The sequence below is a fragment of the Asparagus officinalis genome, chromosome 7 (genome assembly GCF_001876935.1).
Source record: "Asparagus officinalis chromosome 7, Aspof.V1, whole genome shotgun sequence".
Taxonomy (NCBI): Eukaryota; Viridiplantae; Streptophyta; class Magnoliopsida; order Asparagales; family Asparagaceae; genus Asparagus; species Asparagus officinalis.
Genome location: NC_033800.1, coordinates 108638428 through 108656251, shown reverse-complemented (window position 1 = coordinate 108656251; position 17824 = coordinate 108638428).

Here is a 17824-nt window from a genome sequence, read left to right as displayed (position 1 = left end):
CTAATAGTTATGAATCTGGAGAGCCTTTAATAGGAGAGCCTTTAACAGGAGAGTCAAGGAATGATCCTTCAAAGAAGGCAACTTAGTCTTAGTTGTTCGTCGACCCATGGTCATGATATGCAAGAGTAAAGGTAATTTCTAACCCGAATGAGATGACTCATTCGTAGTAGAGACAGTCTACTCGAATGAAGCATATTACCTAATTGACCAAAATGGTAATGGACTTATGATGCCAATCTATAGAAAGTTTCTCAAGAAATATTACCCTTGATTTGGGCCAATATTATCTCCCCACAGAGATTTTGGACACATTTAAGTTTCCACCTCTAACGATAAAATTGATCATTTTGATCTAAAAATCCAATCAAAATCCCCAATGAGTAATTAAGGTAACAATACACCTCTGTCTGGTTCTAAATGTCTTATCACGCCATGTTAACATTACACCTCTGAATAGTTTCCATTCAAATGATCCCATCAGTTAACATTTCACCTCTGTCGAACCATTTCATCAACCGATTAACATTACACGTCTATTGACTTATCTTTTCGGATTCAACCGGTTAACATTACACTTCTGTCAATCCACTCTTGCTAAAAATTGATTAGTTAATATTACACTTCTATCGATTTTCCATTGTTAAGCTAAAACTACACTTCCAAACGGTAGTCATCCTTTGAACTCCTTCAAAACTGGCTGGTTAACTGTGATGCCCTCATTTTCACACATGGTTGTAGTTCAAGGTGAACCCAGAGATATCAAACCTACCATGTACGCATACTGTGCAACAACATGTTTCACCATCAGAGTAATATCTTTCTAGTGGATTCAAATAAGAATAGTGCAAGTACAAGAAGATATAAAAGAGATGAAAATAGGAAATGGAATATATGGAATACATGACCAACAATATGAGTAAACAAGTCTCAACTGAAGAAAAAGAACATACGTCCAATAGTCTGAAATAAGAAGTATATAATATCAAGTATAAGAATCAACTGAAAGTACGTAGGCTCTCAGCCTCCAAAATAAAATACAAGTCTAGAGATCAACTAAAAATCATAACTAAACAACTGTGGAGCATAAACTACTATGAATAAACAATGGTAGCTATGCTGAAAATCCTTCAACCTGCAGCTCTACAAACTCTGATCCGCTGCCTGAAAAGAAGGAAAATCAACAGTGTCAGAGTGCTAGCAAGATCATCTCCATCCACCCTAAGGGAAGGGCTACTAAGAATAATGGAGGCTCTACCTAAAAATACATAGTCTACCTAAATCATTTACAATGTACTAATTAGGATTAATATTTAGAAATCTACAACATAAGACTGGTACGTCGAGCAAAATAATCCAAACAATGAAACCCTCATATATATATATATCATATGTCTCAAATTGTGAATCTCTAAATATTAATTCCAAACAAATAATAAATAAAGAAGGAAAGCAATACAGGCAAATACCATTACAAACAATGTCATAAATATCGACCAAACATCTCATACTACCCCTTTGGTAGATAAAACAGATATTAGTACACAATCCTGTGTAATCCACCATATGAAGTACCACAACAATGAACTACATCAAAAACTCAGTAACCGCCTATGACTCAGGCCATCAACTAATTCATAAAATCATAATTCACAAAATTTCACAACTCATCGCATCATCATGCGGATCGACATATAGGTGCATTGACCTCTGCGCATATATATATAATTTCAAACTAACAATAAATAAAGAAGAAAAGCAATATAGGCAAATACCATTACAAACAATGTCATAAATGTCGACCAAACATCTCATACTACCCCTTTGGTAGATAAAACAGATATCAGTACACAATCCTGTGTAATCCACCATATGAAGTACCTCAACAATGAACTACATCAAAAACTCAGTAACCGTCTATGACTCAGGCCATCAACTAATTCATAAAATTATAATTCGCAAAATTTCACAACTCATCGCATCATCGTGTGGATCGACATATAGGTGCATTGACCTCTGCGCATATATATATATATATATATATATATAGGTACATCGACCTCTGTGCATAATCATGCAGAAACAATAATATATAATAGAATGTAATCTATCACTGTCTCATTGCAGTATACCTACTAACACACTCTAAGTGCAGTCCATACGCAGTCTCATTGCGGGGTGCCAACTAACCCCACTCTGCATCCACAACTATCGTAAACCGAAAGGGCATCACTTCCTACCATGAACAAACTCAAAGTGTTAGATTACGCACCTCTAATAGCTCGTGTATGCTCAAAGCCAATGCGTACACACTCTCATAGTCACACACGTGTGTCAACGTACATCTCGTACTTCGTGGTTACGATCATATGTACGTGGAACACAAAATATGCAAAACAACTAACATCAGTCGATCGAAACACACCATCAGTCAACCGATGACATCGTGCACAAACGTGCACATAAGACAGCCTTGATCGGTCAACCGATGACTTCTGTTGGTCGACCGATGACTTCTGTCGGTCGACCGACCAGAGGAAGATTCCAGGTTTTGTTTTTTTTTAGTTTATCTCAAAATTTGTACTTTTAATAACATGATTAGTAAAACTTGAATAAATTCTTGTAATTTCTTAACAAACGATTAACTTAAATATGATCACATCACTTAAATTAGTAATTCTAGGGTTTAAACATCCTAATTAACAAAACTCTTAATTAATTTGATTAACTAGGGTTTTAAACCAAATTAATTCATAAAATTACAATTAATATTAGTACTAATGATCATGATCATGTATTTTTATTACTTAGTGATTAGTTCTTTTCACCAGTTTAAGTTCTATTCCTCAAATCTAAGATTTACTTATAAAAAAATTAAGATCTAAGCATCAGATTTACGATCTAAACATCATATTTAAGATTCTATCACATAAAGACTAGTAATTATACAGGGAATATGATTGGAGGAAGATGGACTTTCCTTTCCAAACGTGCTTAGGTCTCAAATGTAGAAGAAACACGATCCTCCTTCACAAAAGCTGTAGATCTCGCCCTCCTCTCGGGGTTTGCTTCACAAAGCTCTTCCCAAACGCGCAAATTAGGGTTAGGGTTTAGAGGAAAAGTGTAAAACCCTGTGAATTTGAATATTATGTGATAAATAATAATAATTATATTATATGATGATAAATAACATATTCTAATGTTTGAGTATGCTAGGGATTGATTTGAGAACAATCCAATGTATATATGTAAGTGAAGATGGAAAACATGTACGAAAAAATGCACAAACCTATTTCTAGGCTATTAATAGTCGACTATTACTGAGATTAGTTGACTAACCAGCTTAGTAGTCGACTACTCTGAGTAGTAGTCGACTATCGGGGCTATTTCTAGTTTTTCTTTCAGATTTTGGGTTGGATTTGGTTTATATCTGAACCTAGGTTGTTATATCTCTTTTCATACATGTTTAAACCCTATTTTCAGAGAGAAACTTTGTGAGAACAACAACCACCTTCCTTTTCAAACCTAAACCTTAGTTTTTGAGTTTTGAGAGAGTTTTAAGGCTTTTGTCGAGAGGAACGCGAAGTTTTGGCATCTTGGTTGAAGAAGGATCTTACACACACGTGTTTGAGGACTCCAACAACACTCTAAGGCAAGATCATCTTCACCTGTTCCTACACCCTTAGTAATTGCAAGATTTAAAGTGATTAAATCAATGTTCTTCATGCCTTTTCTTAGTTTCATGAAGTAATAAGGTACATTTTTGATAATAGATCTGTGATCCTTGTTAGATCTAATGTTTTTCCTTGCTATTTATGTTAGAAATATGATCATGATCATTAAGGTAAATATTAATTTTGTTTTATTATGATAATCAAAGTCTAACTCATGTGCAAAACCCTAATTTGATAATAAACTAAGTCTTCTTGTAGATTCATCATGTTTGAACCTTAGATTGTCAGATCGCAGTGACATGAACGTGTTTAAATCAGTTAATCCATGTTTCGTGTTCAGATATAATTATGTACAATTTAATTCATGTCTTAAATTCATGTGTTATGTGAGAATATAGATAATTAAGATGTTAAAACTTAATTAGTGTTAATTCAAGAGTCGAATCATGTGAATTAATCTATGATGTTTGTTTTCAAAGGATAAAAACCCTTTTTCCTAAGTTGCATGTGAATTAAACAAGTTTTGTTTGAGAATATTTGTTTTCAAAGGATAAAAACCCTTTTTCCTAAGTTGCATGTGAATTAAACAAGTTTTGTTTGAGAATAAAACACTAACACATCAACCCTTTTTCCTAAGTTGCATGTGAATTAAACAAGTTTTGTTTGAGAATAAAACACTAACACATCAAAACTCTGAGATTTTGACCTATGTTGAACTCAGAGTAGTCAACTAACAGAGAGAGTAGTTGACTACTCTTTACCTGATGCGTTTCACAGAGTCTGTTTCATACCAGAGTAGTCGATTACTATTAATAGTAGTCGACTACTGACACTTAGTTAGAAACTTCTAGGTTCTGGTTGAACTCAAAGTAGTCGACTACTCAAGCTAGTAGTCGACTACTAAGGTTGATTTCCTGAGTTCTATTTTGTTTTGCTTGAAATGGGTTTGTAGGGTTCGAGCCGCATGTCCTCACATGTAATTTCATGAATATACAAGTACAATGTAAATACGCATACATGAGTATCCCAGAAAGGGGATTTTGATAAGAGTTGAGTTTTTTTTGTCAATATTAGAAATTGTTATACACGAGTTGGATATCATTGATGAGCACAGCTCACCACTATATAAGATAGTGTGTTGATATACCAATATACACAGATTATATATGAAATGGATATCATTGATGAGCTTAGTTCAGTGCTACATGACGTAGTGTGACGCCCTAGGGTTCACACAAGGCTGCAGTCCAAGGTAAAACCTAGATTGTCAAACCTACCAAGCACCAACACCATGCTATGACATGTTTCACCATCATAGTTATTATGTATCTAGTAGAATCAATAAATAGGTGAAGGTACAAAACAGGCAAATAATGAAAGTAGTACAAGAATAGAAAATGCACAAAAGAAGTATATGAGAAATAATCAACAAATGAGCCCAGAAGAAATAAAATAAGAATATCTCTAAACTGTAATAACATGTCTCGGAATAAAGAGTCAAATAAACCTCACTTAGGCATTCAACCTCTACAAAATAAAAATACAAGTCTAGAGTCTGAAAATATTCAGCTACTGTGGAGCATCTAAAGAAACTTATATATATATATATATATATGGAATCTAAGACGAAATCCCATCAACCTACGCGACTCTCCGTGCGCTAGACTCGCTGCCTAAAAAGAGGGGAAATAACTAGCGTCAAAGCTAGCGAGATAATCTCCACCGCTCCCATGGGGAAGTGGTAGGAGTGTATAAGAAAATACTATTAGTACAATATAGATATAAAAGCATTCATAAAGTTTTAAGTGGAGATTAATATTTAGAAACCCACAACATGAGAATTAGTACGTCGAGCAAAATAATCCAAACAAGGAAACCCTCATGTATATACCATGTCTCAAATTTTGGATGTCTAAATACTAATTCCAATCCTATGAATGAAATTAAAATATAAAAGAAGATACTCCAAACCTCAACCGTAAGGAACCAAGGTCACATCTCAATCTACCCTCATGTAGTTAGCATAAACATAAGAAAATGTCAACCTGCTCAAATATCATCATGAACTATATCATGTGCATCATGTATCAATTGTGTACCCTACTCATGGGTAAACTACATAGGAACAAACTATAACTACATATAAGTCTTATCTTATAATGATACTCTTATAAGGTACTCACATTCACATGTGGATTCATCACCCTTACTCAATCGTTCTACGGTAATAGGTTTTATCTCCCTATTCTAGATATGTTTCTAGATAATTGTACAATGGTGAATAGGCATATCAGCCCAAACGGGGAAAACACACCGATCATATTCGAGTATTTAGTGCAACCGATGTCTCATTATGGGAGAAACAACAAAATACTCCTATTGTGGTACAACCGAGATTTCATTACAGGATAAACAACCACACTGAGTATCCATAACTAATGAGCAATAATTTATCATATGTTATTTCATTTTCATCAACTCCACGTGTGTCAAATACCTTGACAATGCATGTCAATTCAATATAAACTAAGTGTACGTGTAAATATCTCGGTGTGCGCATCAAAATCTAGTGTTCACAACACTTTAGGTGTTAAATAACTCATAAAGATTGTTATACAGTACAACAAGGTCGAGAATATTCCCCAAAATTAGAAATCAAGAGGGAAAACATGCACTGATATATATATCCACCTGGCGGTCGACCGTAATATAGAGGTGGTCAACCGCATCGCATTTCTGAGGTTACCCTAGCCTCTATCTGAAACGCGGTTGACCGCCGCTTAGGCACGGTCGACCGGACGTGATTTCAACAAGTGCCCAGACTTCTTTCTGGCATGCGGTCGACCGCAGATTAGGCGGCGGTCGACCGGCACACGAACAGGTCCTATTCTGTGCAGGTTTGTGCAATCTATGTTTTTATGATTTGTTTATGATTTAAATTGGTTTAATTTGTTCTGAAACTTATGTAGAACATTGTATATAGTAGATATAAATCTCTGGGAAAAATCAAATATATAGGACACGATTAATTTCATAAAATATCATTATTAAACTCTTCAACATGCACAAAACATCAAAGTGAAGATAATATCACAAACTCTTAGTTAAACCACGTTATTTATTTTCTTCAGATCTTAGAATACTTCTGTAATTTTGTGCTTAACATGAAAATGCTTAGTCTTTACACATATAATACAAAAGATTGCTCTTTATTCACAAATTAGTCAATTTGGCTCTATAAAAAACATTTAAATCTCTTTAAAAAAATTTAAAATAGGGGTAAGGGATTAGCAGAGACGAAACTCGCCTGAGACTTGTTTTCAAATATGTAAGATGAAGTTCCCAATCAGATCTCCAAGTTACAAGCCGAAAATCCCGCCTTAAAGCCTTTAATCTTTCTTAAAAATCAATTTAGGGTTTGTAGAAAAGTTTGGTGGCTGCTAGGGTTTTAAAAATATGAAAGAATACTGAAAATCTCGTGAACAATGTGTATATATAGCAGAGAAAACTAATATGAGCCTCAAATACTCGAAACCAACTCAGATTAGGAAAAATAGAAAACTGGTTCTGTGGTTGATTGCGGCCGACGGTTGACCGGATTGGGAATTTTTAGTTCCTCAAGATTTTGCTTTTGTGCATGTTTTTGACTCATTCTATTCTCATGTATAATTTTGTTTATACTCAAAATACTTGTTAATGTACTCATACACTATTTAATGATATTTATCTCAATAAATATCCACTTATAATAATTAATTACATATTAATTCAATTTATCAATCGTTAACTCATATTTTTGGGGGTTTTACATGTAATGCGTCGATATTCCTTATGTACAGGCTATTGAGTCGGGTTTGGATGGTTTGTATAGCAGTCCGTCTGTATGAGGGTGTGATGAGGCTTGTGAGCCATCTATTTATGAGGCTTGTGAGCCATCTATTTGGATACCTATAAGGTAGGCCGTCCCACACTCAAGCTACATGTTGAGATCGCGATGAGACTAATGAGTCATGTATACTTTTTTTTAGGATACCTACAGGGTAGTCAGTTACATTTAGATTTTTGATTGATAGCCTAAGACTTTGGCGGATACCAGATATGAATACGGTCCATCTTTGAACTATAAGACCGAGATACTTTGCTCTTGAAATTATACAGGATTATATGTTGGTATTTATTTTACCTTCCTAGTGATAGTGGAAGATATTATAAGTACGGTGTACTGATGTCTTTATTTCCTTTATGTATTGCTTTGTTTTACTCTTAGGTTGGGATCAATGATTAACGATTCATAATTTAAGACATATGGTATATACATGAGGGCTTTCTTATTGTGATTATTTTGCTCCACGTACTAGTCTCGTATTGTAGGTTTCTAATTATTAATTTCATTTAGATTGTTAATCTTTAGTTCTGTGTTAATGTTTAGGTATCTATAATTTGAGACATATGGTATATACATGAGAGTTTCCTTGTTTAGATTATTTCGCTCGACGTACTACGTCTCGCATTATAGGTGTCTAAATATTAATTCCACTTAGATATAGGAAAAATGATCTAGGTAGACTATGCTTATAGATAGAGCCTTCACTCCATTTATGAGCCCTTCCCCCGGGGGCGGATGGAGATGATCTTACTATAGTGATCTGACGCTCTTTATGTGGTTCTTTTTGTTATTTTCTCTTCTTTGAGGCAGTACAGAGGTTCGGAAAGCCGCAGGATGATGGAGTTCTTGCATAGTTACCATCACATGAGTTATAAGTAGAGGCTCCACAGTAGATTTCTTTTATAAGTTTTATTCAGACTTTAGAGTTTTATTTAATATTGTAAAGGCAGTGTGCCTTAGTACAATTTCCAATTGATTCATATTGAGACATTTTTTTATTCTATATATCAGATGTATTATTGTTTAGACATGATTTTTATTTATGAGATATCTCTTTCCATATCATGTCTATTATGTTTGTTCTTTATTTTGCTTGTTTTGTACCTACACTTCTTTGATTCCACTAGAGGATATTATTATGATTGGTGAAATGTGTTATTGCACAGTATGGGTGCATGACAGATTTGATATCTCTAGGTTCACATTGGACTGCAGTCATGTATGAAAATAGGGGCGTCACAGGAAGAGAGGCTGCTATTAGGGTTCAGATATGAATAAGAAAAGAGGAAGAATTCGTGTAATATACATATATATATACTTATATGTAATTAGGTCCAAAACTGACCAGCAACTAAAACCTAAATTTTGGGTTCATCGGTCGAGTGGTTGTGAAAATCGGTCGACCGATAAATACACATCAGTCGAGCGGTCGTTCCCATTGGTCGACCTACAAGAAAGAAAATCCAACTTACAATTTTGATATATCAGTGCATGATACTCACATATATGTATGTATTCAATTTCAAATCGATTTCAAATAAGCTAATTCATCCCAAAATAGGTTCAAACATGATAAAACTCATATTATATCATTTTAAAATAAAATTTCAAAATTTTACGGGGTTTTTCATTAACATTACACCTCTATTGGTCATTTCATTTGACATGTTAACATTGTACCTCTGTTAAATACCCTAATACTATCACATTAACTATGACGCCCCAGGGTTTACATAAGGCTGTAGTCTAAGGTAAAACCCAGATTGTCAAACCTACGAAGCACCAACATCATGCTACGGCATGTTTCACCGTCACAGTTACTATCTCTCTAGTAGAATCAATAAATAGGTGAAGGTACAAAACATGTAAATAATAGAAATAATACAAGAACAAAAAATGCACAGAAGAAATATATGAGAAATAATCAACAAATGAGCCCAATAGAAATTGAATAAGTATATCTCTAAACTGTAATAATGTTTCATGTCTCGGAATAGAGAGTCAAATAAACCTCATTCTGCTGGTCGAACTCGTACTCGACCTCTTCGTTCACCCGGATCTTTGTTTGCGGAAAAAGTTGCTGTATTCATTGCTGCATTCATTACAACTTTGATCGTTACAATGAAATAAAAAGATAGTCTTTTTATAAGACCGATACACAATGAAAACAAAATAAATGCAACTCCTTTCATACAAACGCAAGAGCTGTTTGTCATCTCTTGCTTGCGTGGGTCTTTGGCCTGTGACGGGGATGTTGATATCCGTGGACCACCGGGGCAATCAGATCTATTCCGGATCTAGAAACTTCTGATCCAGAAATATCGGACAGAGCTTCGTCGATCCGCGTGAGATCTAGAAGCTATAAGCGTATACCTCGGCTAAAGCGAGGTATTAGCTCTTCTTAGTATTAACGCTAAAGGCTAATACTAAGGCTCGGACGGGTGATGAAGGCTCTGATCAAGACCTCTCCTCCTCTTGTTGAAGCACACGGGCACTCTTCACCGCAGCAGGGCTTCGCCAGGCTCTCCAAAAATCCCTATTTCAAAACAAAGGCAAAGGGGTCCTATTTATAGGAAACCAAGAGGGGGGGGCATCCCAAGTGAGGACACCCCTTGGGGTGTCTCAGAATTTCCGAGACACCCCTGGGGTGTCTCGGAAATTCCGAGACACCCTAGAAAGGGGTCCTATTTATAGGAAACCAAGAGGGGGGGGCATCCCAAGTGAGGACACCCCTTGGGGTGTCTCAGAATTTCCGAGACACCCCTGGGGTGTCTCCCCTGGGGTGTCTCGGAATTTCTGAGACACCCCTGGGGGTGTTTCGGAACTCCGAGACGTCCGTAGGTGTATTTGATCGTTTCTCCCGTAGATTCTTCGTACGAACTCGGATTTGAGTGATTCCGGATGCGTTGGATGCGTGACGAAGAGTTCGATCCGCTCTGATGGTTGGATTGTCTTTAGAGTGGTCGAGGAAGAAGGGAGATTGCACACAGCAGAGGAAAGCTCAAGCTCAGGTTTCTCCTCACTATCTCTTCTTCCTTTTTCTCCTCTACCGAGCTACTACCAACCCATTACCCATATATAGGGATGGGGGCAGCCGACAAGGGAGAGGAGCTAGGGAAGAAAACGAAGGAGGGAGCCGACCTAGGGATGAAATCACAGCGGCGGCCATCAAATCCAGAGATCGCGAAGACTTCCAGAGATCGCGAAGACTTAGGAGGAGGTGAGAACCATCGGGTAGGTGAGGGAAAATAGAGGGGCTAGGGCACAAGTGGGGGAGCTGGGCATTTAGTGGAATGGGCCAACTTATTGGGCCAACAAAACAACCAACAATCTCCACCTTTGGCCCAAGGTAGTGCACATAGGAAAAACACGGAACTGCAGGACTCATCATCGCCAAATTATTACCTGTATAATCACAAAGAAGATACAAGCAATGGAAGAGAATACACTAAGTAAACTCAGATCACAAAGATCGGGGTAAAATCACCAAGCATACCAAGTCCACAAAGGACCGAACTCTACCAAACGGTCATCGAGTTCAAAGGGAAAATCACAAAGCTATTAACAAGCACAAAGCAAGTTAATAGGCCACAAAGGCAACACACAAAGCAAAGGAAAATTACCCAAAATCAAAATTCAAGATTCTTTGACACGATATAAATTTTTCAGCAGGCAAACACTTAGTACCCATGTCAGCAGGATTAAATTCTGAGGGAATTTTCTCTAACTTGACAATACCCTTTTCAACTATATCCCGAATGTAATGAAATCTAACATCAATATGTTTAGTTCTATCATGAAAAACAGGATTTTTGCAAAGTTGAATAGCAGATTGACTATCAGAAAATACAACCACATTTTTATCAAGAAAACCAATTTCAGATATAAGGCCCCTAAGCCAAATAGCTTCTTTAAAAGCTTCAGTGGTAGCAACATACTCAGATTCAGTAGTAGATAAAGCAACAATGGGTTGTAATTGGGATTTCCAACTTATGCAAGAGCCACACAAAGTAAACACATAGGAAGTGGTAGATTTTCTATTATCCCTATCATTTGCATAATTGGAATCTACATAGCCAGCAAGTTTGACACCTTCAGAACACTTAGAAAAGGTTAATCCTACATCCACAGAGGATTTCAAATATCTTAAAAGCCACTTCAAGGCATTCCAATGAGGCATACCAGGGTTTGACATATATCTACTCAAGCAACTAACCGCATATGCAATGTCAGGCCTAGTACTAACCATGAGATACATGACAGATCCTATAGCATTCGAATATGGCACCTTCTTCATATCATTTATTTCAGTTTCAGTATTGGGAGATTGATCCTTACTTAACACAAAATGAGAAGCAAGAGGCACATTCACAGATTTAGCATTAGACATAGCAAATTTACTCAAAATTTTTTCAACATATGAACTTTGGTTTAAAACTAGAGTAGATTTGTTTTTGTCCCTAATAATATTCATGCCTAGGATTCTTTTAGCATCACCTAAGTCTTTCATGTCAAAATTTTCACAAAGACATTTTTGAACATGCTCAATAGACTTCAAACAAGGACTAACAATCAACATGTCATCCACATAAATTACAAGAAATACAGGCACAGAGTCTATATTCTTATAATACAGGCAATGATCAGCAGAACTCCTTTTAAACTTTAAAGATTGCATGCATTTATCAAATCTAATATTCCATTGCCTAGGTGATTGTTTTAAACCATACAAAGCCTTTTTTAACAAACACACATGATCAGGCAATTTAGGGTCCACAAAGCCCTCAGGTTGGTGCATATAAATATTTTTATCAAGATCACCATGCAAGAAAGCAGTAGTTACATCCATTTGTTTTAATTCCCAATTAAAATGAGCAACTAAAGCAAGCATAATTCTAACAGTAGTGAATTTGACAACAGGAGCAAAAATTTCAGCATAATCAATTCCCTCCTTTTGAGTAAATCCCTTAGCTACTAACCTAGCCTTAAACCTAACACTTTCAGATTCTTGTTTCACCTTAAACAGCCACTTACAGTCCACTACAGAACAACTAGCAGGTTTAGGAACAAGTTTCCATGTTTGGTTAATTTTTAGGGATTCCATCTCACTCTTCATAGCACTAATCCATTCTTCAGAATATTTTGACCTTAATGCTTCTTTATAAGTCTTAGGTTCATTGCACTCAAGGGATTCAAACACATTAAAGGCAAACTCAGACATATTACAATCAATCAAATTGTAATCTCTATATCTTTCAGGTTTCCTAATGGTTCTTTTATTTCTATCCCTAGTGAGTTGATAATCATTCAAATCATGCATGTTATCTATTTCCTGCATATCATGCTCCACCTCATTTGGAATAATCTCATCTTGATTTTCAATAATTATATCATTCAATTTTTCTTCAGGAAATGATTTGGGTTGATTAATAATAGGCTTTTGCTCCACCTCATTTGGAGCATCATTTTCAGGAATAGGAACATGTAAAGGTAAACAAGGAAATTCATTTTCATTAAAGACAACGTCTCTGCTTATCACTACCTTAAACCCCGGTTCACTCTTATTCCAAAGCCTATAACCTTTTACCCCTTCAGGATATCCTAAGAAAACACATTTCTTAGATCTAGGTTCTAACTTATCAATCTTTTGATGCACATAGCCAGCACTCCTGAAAATTCTCAAATTATTTAAATCAATAGGTTTTCCCGTGAACACAAATTCAGGGCATTTCCCTCCTAAGGGAACAGAAGGAGACCTATTAATCAAATAGGTCGCAGTACAAACAGCTTCTCCCCAGAACTTCTTGGAGAGCCCAGATGTGGCCAACATAGCCCTCACCCTTTCTAAGAGAGTTCTATTCATCCTTCTGGGGTGTATAGGGAACAGATTTATGCCTTTTAATACCCCAAGTAGTACACAAATCATTCAATTGTTTGTTACAAAACTCAAGACCATTGTCTGTCCTAAGAGTTTTAATTTTTTTTCCTGTTTGGTTTTCAATCATAATTTTTCAGTTTTTAAATTTATCAAAAACTTCAGATTTTTGTTTCATGAGTAATACCCAAACTTTCTTAGAATAATCATCCATTATGGAAAGAAAATATTAGTTCCCTCCATGCGTAGTAACACTAGAGAGACCCCATACATCAGCATGCAAATATTCAAGTACACTAGTGCACTTAGACTGATTAGGAAAAGAAGAAGTAGGAAAAGTAACCCTATGTTGTTTTCCTAGCACACAAGATTCACAGAAAGGGATGGGGGATATTTTATCACTACCAAAGTGACCTCCTTTATGTAAAATTTCTAATCTTTTATTACTCATGTGACCTAATCTATTATGTCATAAAACAGATTTATCACCTATTACAGAGTTAACAGAATCAAGCACAGGTTCAGCATGACAAATATACAAATTATTTTGTTTTTCAACACTAAAAACAACAAGAGACCCTTTCAGAATTTTCATAACCCCTTTACCCCATTTTCCCTCCAAACCATCATTTTCTAGAGATGCACAAGAAATCAAGTTATAACGTAAATCAGGAACATGCCTAACATCCTTCAAAGTAAACACAGAACCAGAGGAAAACCTAAGGCATACATCACCAGTTCCTAAAACATTGCATTTCTTTTCATTTGCCATTGACACAAAGCCATTCTCTATTTTCTTGTAGTTTGAAAACAAGGTTTTAAAAGGAGTCATATGAAAAGTACAACCAGAGTCTACCAACCAATCTGATTTACACAAAGGATCAGATAACACAGAGTTCAAATATGCATAATCACACAGATTATTAATCATGAAAATCTCACCCATTTTGCCCTCACAGACAGCCATATTAGCATGTTCATTTTGCTGATTTTTCTTAGGCTTAGGACAATCTTTAATAAAGTGACCAGTTTCATGACAATTATAGCATTTTTTAGCTTTAAACCTGGACTTAGATCTACCCCTTCCATTTTTCAAATTTTTTCTTACTTGATTCCCCATTACTAGCATTCTTTTGGTAATTAGACCTATTCTGAGGCCTACCCCTCACATGCATAACCTCACCAGAATTTTTATTTCCCCCAGAATGTTTTAAATCTAATTCCTTACTCTTAAGACCATTGACCACAACATCAAGGGTAACCTCATCTCTACCATATTTTATAGCAGATTTCACATCACTATATGAGTCAGGAATAGCATTTAGAAGGGCAATAGGAGTATAATCATCTATATGTTTATCACCAGTTAACTTAATATCTGAAATAAGTTTTGTGAAAACATCTAGGTTCTCCTCAATGTCCTTAGACATATCCAATCTAAATTTGAAAAAATTTTCAAGCAAAAACATTTTACTGGGCAAAGAGGTTTCAGTATAGAGTTCTTCAAGTTTATCCCAAAGAGTTTTAGCACAGTCCAAAATTCCAACTTTTCTAATCACAGAGTCAGATAAGTTCAAATAAATTGTGGAACAAGCATTTTCGTTCATTTCCGCCCGTTTATTTTCAGTGTCAGAGGTTAAATAAGTCTGACCAACAGCCCTAACGGACTTCTGTTGAATTAAGATGCATTTTATTTTTTGTTTCCAAATGCTAAAATCAGATTTTCCGTTGAACGGAGCCATACCATATTGAATCATACTATATTGATTAGCAGCGGACATTTTTCACACAGAAAAACAAACAGCAAAAAAATAGCACGATTTTGGACCACAATCTCAACCACACCTCCTCTCCCTCTATAGTGCATTGGGCTCCACATCAAATTTTTTTAAAAAATTTGAATACCACTGTTATGAATCTTATCTCGTCGTTGTTGGCTCAGAAACCTGCTCAAATCAGTCACTGTTTTCCTCTCTAGTGCACCACCAAGAACACAAGGGAAGCTTGGGTACAGGTCTGGCCCTCAAACACACACAGAGGTGAAAGTGGGGGTTCGCACAAAGCTCTTTGGAGCGCAAAACTCAGGTAAAGGGGGGATGATCGATCGCACAAAGCTCACAGGAGCACAAAGCTCTTCTTCTTCCCTCTTCTTCTCACAGAGCTACTACCTTCCCCCTTTCCTTCAGAGAAACATCGGTCTTATAGAAAAGGGGGGCAGCCGACACTGAGAGAAGAGCTAGGGTTAGGAGCCGACCTACACAAGTGGGAGATGGGACTCACAGCGGCGGCCATCAGATCACAGAGATCGGATGAGATTTAGAACTATCGGGTAGGAGAGGAAAAGAGAGGGGCTAGGGCACATCAGATAAGAGAAGAGGGAACTGGGCCTATTTGGTAACGGGCCATCTTATTTGGGCCAACAAAAAATAACAACACTATCACTTCTGTCCAATAAAACATATTAAAACAGTCAAATAAAGAGTTTTACTTACAAATAAATCAAACCATACCAAATTTATAGATTTGATTATTCAAGTAATCGGAGTTTATACTAAGCCAAGGAGATTTCATAGTATAAGAGATTTATACTTGTGTTGACATAGTTCTCCAACATCTAATTGCATGATATCCTTGGAAAGCTCATCCAATTTTTGTTGCATGTCATGTATCATTGAAATGGCAAATCGTGCATAATGATGGCTAAGACTAAGAGCTCCCTAAACTTATCCGGGTCAAAATTAAATCTCGAAGAACTCATTATAGAATCTTTTTGAGTTAGATAAATCCTCAATATCCTTTCTAGTAGCTTTCTTACAAATTTTCATGTGTCTTAACATGTTTTTCGTCCCATGATTACCTTCGGTGATGTATTGGATTCCACACTTCTTACATACTGAATATTGTTTCCCTCCCGGCTCGATCGTAACAAGATCTGATGTATTGGATTCCACACTTCTTACATACTGAATATTGTTTCCCTCCCGGCTCGATCGTAACAAGATCAAACATTTTCCAAGCTTTAGATGTTACATACTGAATATTGTTTCCCTCCCGGCTCGATCGTAACAAGATCAAACATTTTCCAAGCTTTAGATGTTAATCTTCTTTTTCTCTTTTTGTAATTTATCCCTCAACGTGTTTTTTTTAATAGAACTAGATATTTCTTCTAATTCTTCTTCATTAGATGAACCCACTTCTAAACCATCCTCTATAGGATTATTGGTAGGATTTTATTCCAACTATAAAAAAATACAAAACTGCATAAGTTTAAGACAATAGGGAATAAAAAAAGGACATTTTTGTCTGCAATAGTAAGCTAATGTAAGTTAGATTGATAAGCTAAAAATACAAAGATTTGAACAATAATAAAATGCCAAGATCAATAAGACATCAACTTGTATATAGCTCAATGGCAGAGAGGCACATTGCTATGCAGAAAGATGCTTATTAACAGCTGGATAATTCACAAAATTATTCCCCTCTTTTTATTAATGGCGCATTGATAAATATCAAGTATAAGCTTCTACGAAAGAGATCATTACAATCCTCGATACTTTATTTGAACTGCAATAAGATCATAAATTAAAAAAAAAAGAACATTTTAAACAGAATGCAATCATCAAAGAAAAAGAAACTGAAGGTAGTCATCCATCTACACTACACTACACTGTAGACTAACTAATGATCACGTCTCCCTTTTTTCCCTTCTGCAAATTATAAAAGACCCTTGTTATTTTATAATCATAGTTTTTCCTTACTTTCTGTAAGAAATTGCTCTGAACGAGCTACTCCTGAATTATACACAAACCTCCGTAAAAATGTAGAGATAGCTACGCAATGATCCTGGGCCTCGACACCGAAACTGGGCATAAGCAAAGAGCTTCTATAGAAAAATATGAAATTGGTACCAGAGAAGAACTTCAAAATATCTACCAGGTTAACTTTGTGTGCTACTTGCAAGAAAGTTCCAAGACAACGATGGTCGTAAAAATTGCTATCACGAACTCAAATTCATTCGGATCCACCGACTACATAATTGGATCCTGGAACCCACCATAATCACAAAATTGGAAAATTTGACCGTAATCATCATAAACTACATCAAATTCTACAGCTTTAAAGAAAATTTATTGCAATTTAGCTCTCTTAAAGTATACTGGCTTTTCTCTCCGATTAGATCTAGTTATAATTTTGCAAATAAATAAGAGCAGAATCGTCAGATCTGCGAGCATCAGGATGCAGCGAATAAATATATTCAGCAGCTAGCATTGGATTAGCTCATTTAGCAACAAAGTTATACGGGGAAAAAAGAGATGAATGAAGTAAAAAAAAAGATGAAAGAAATAGGTACCTCAGCTCGAGATGGCGCTTTCTGTTGGTCGGATTCCGCCA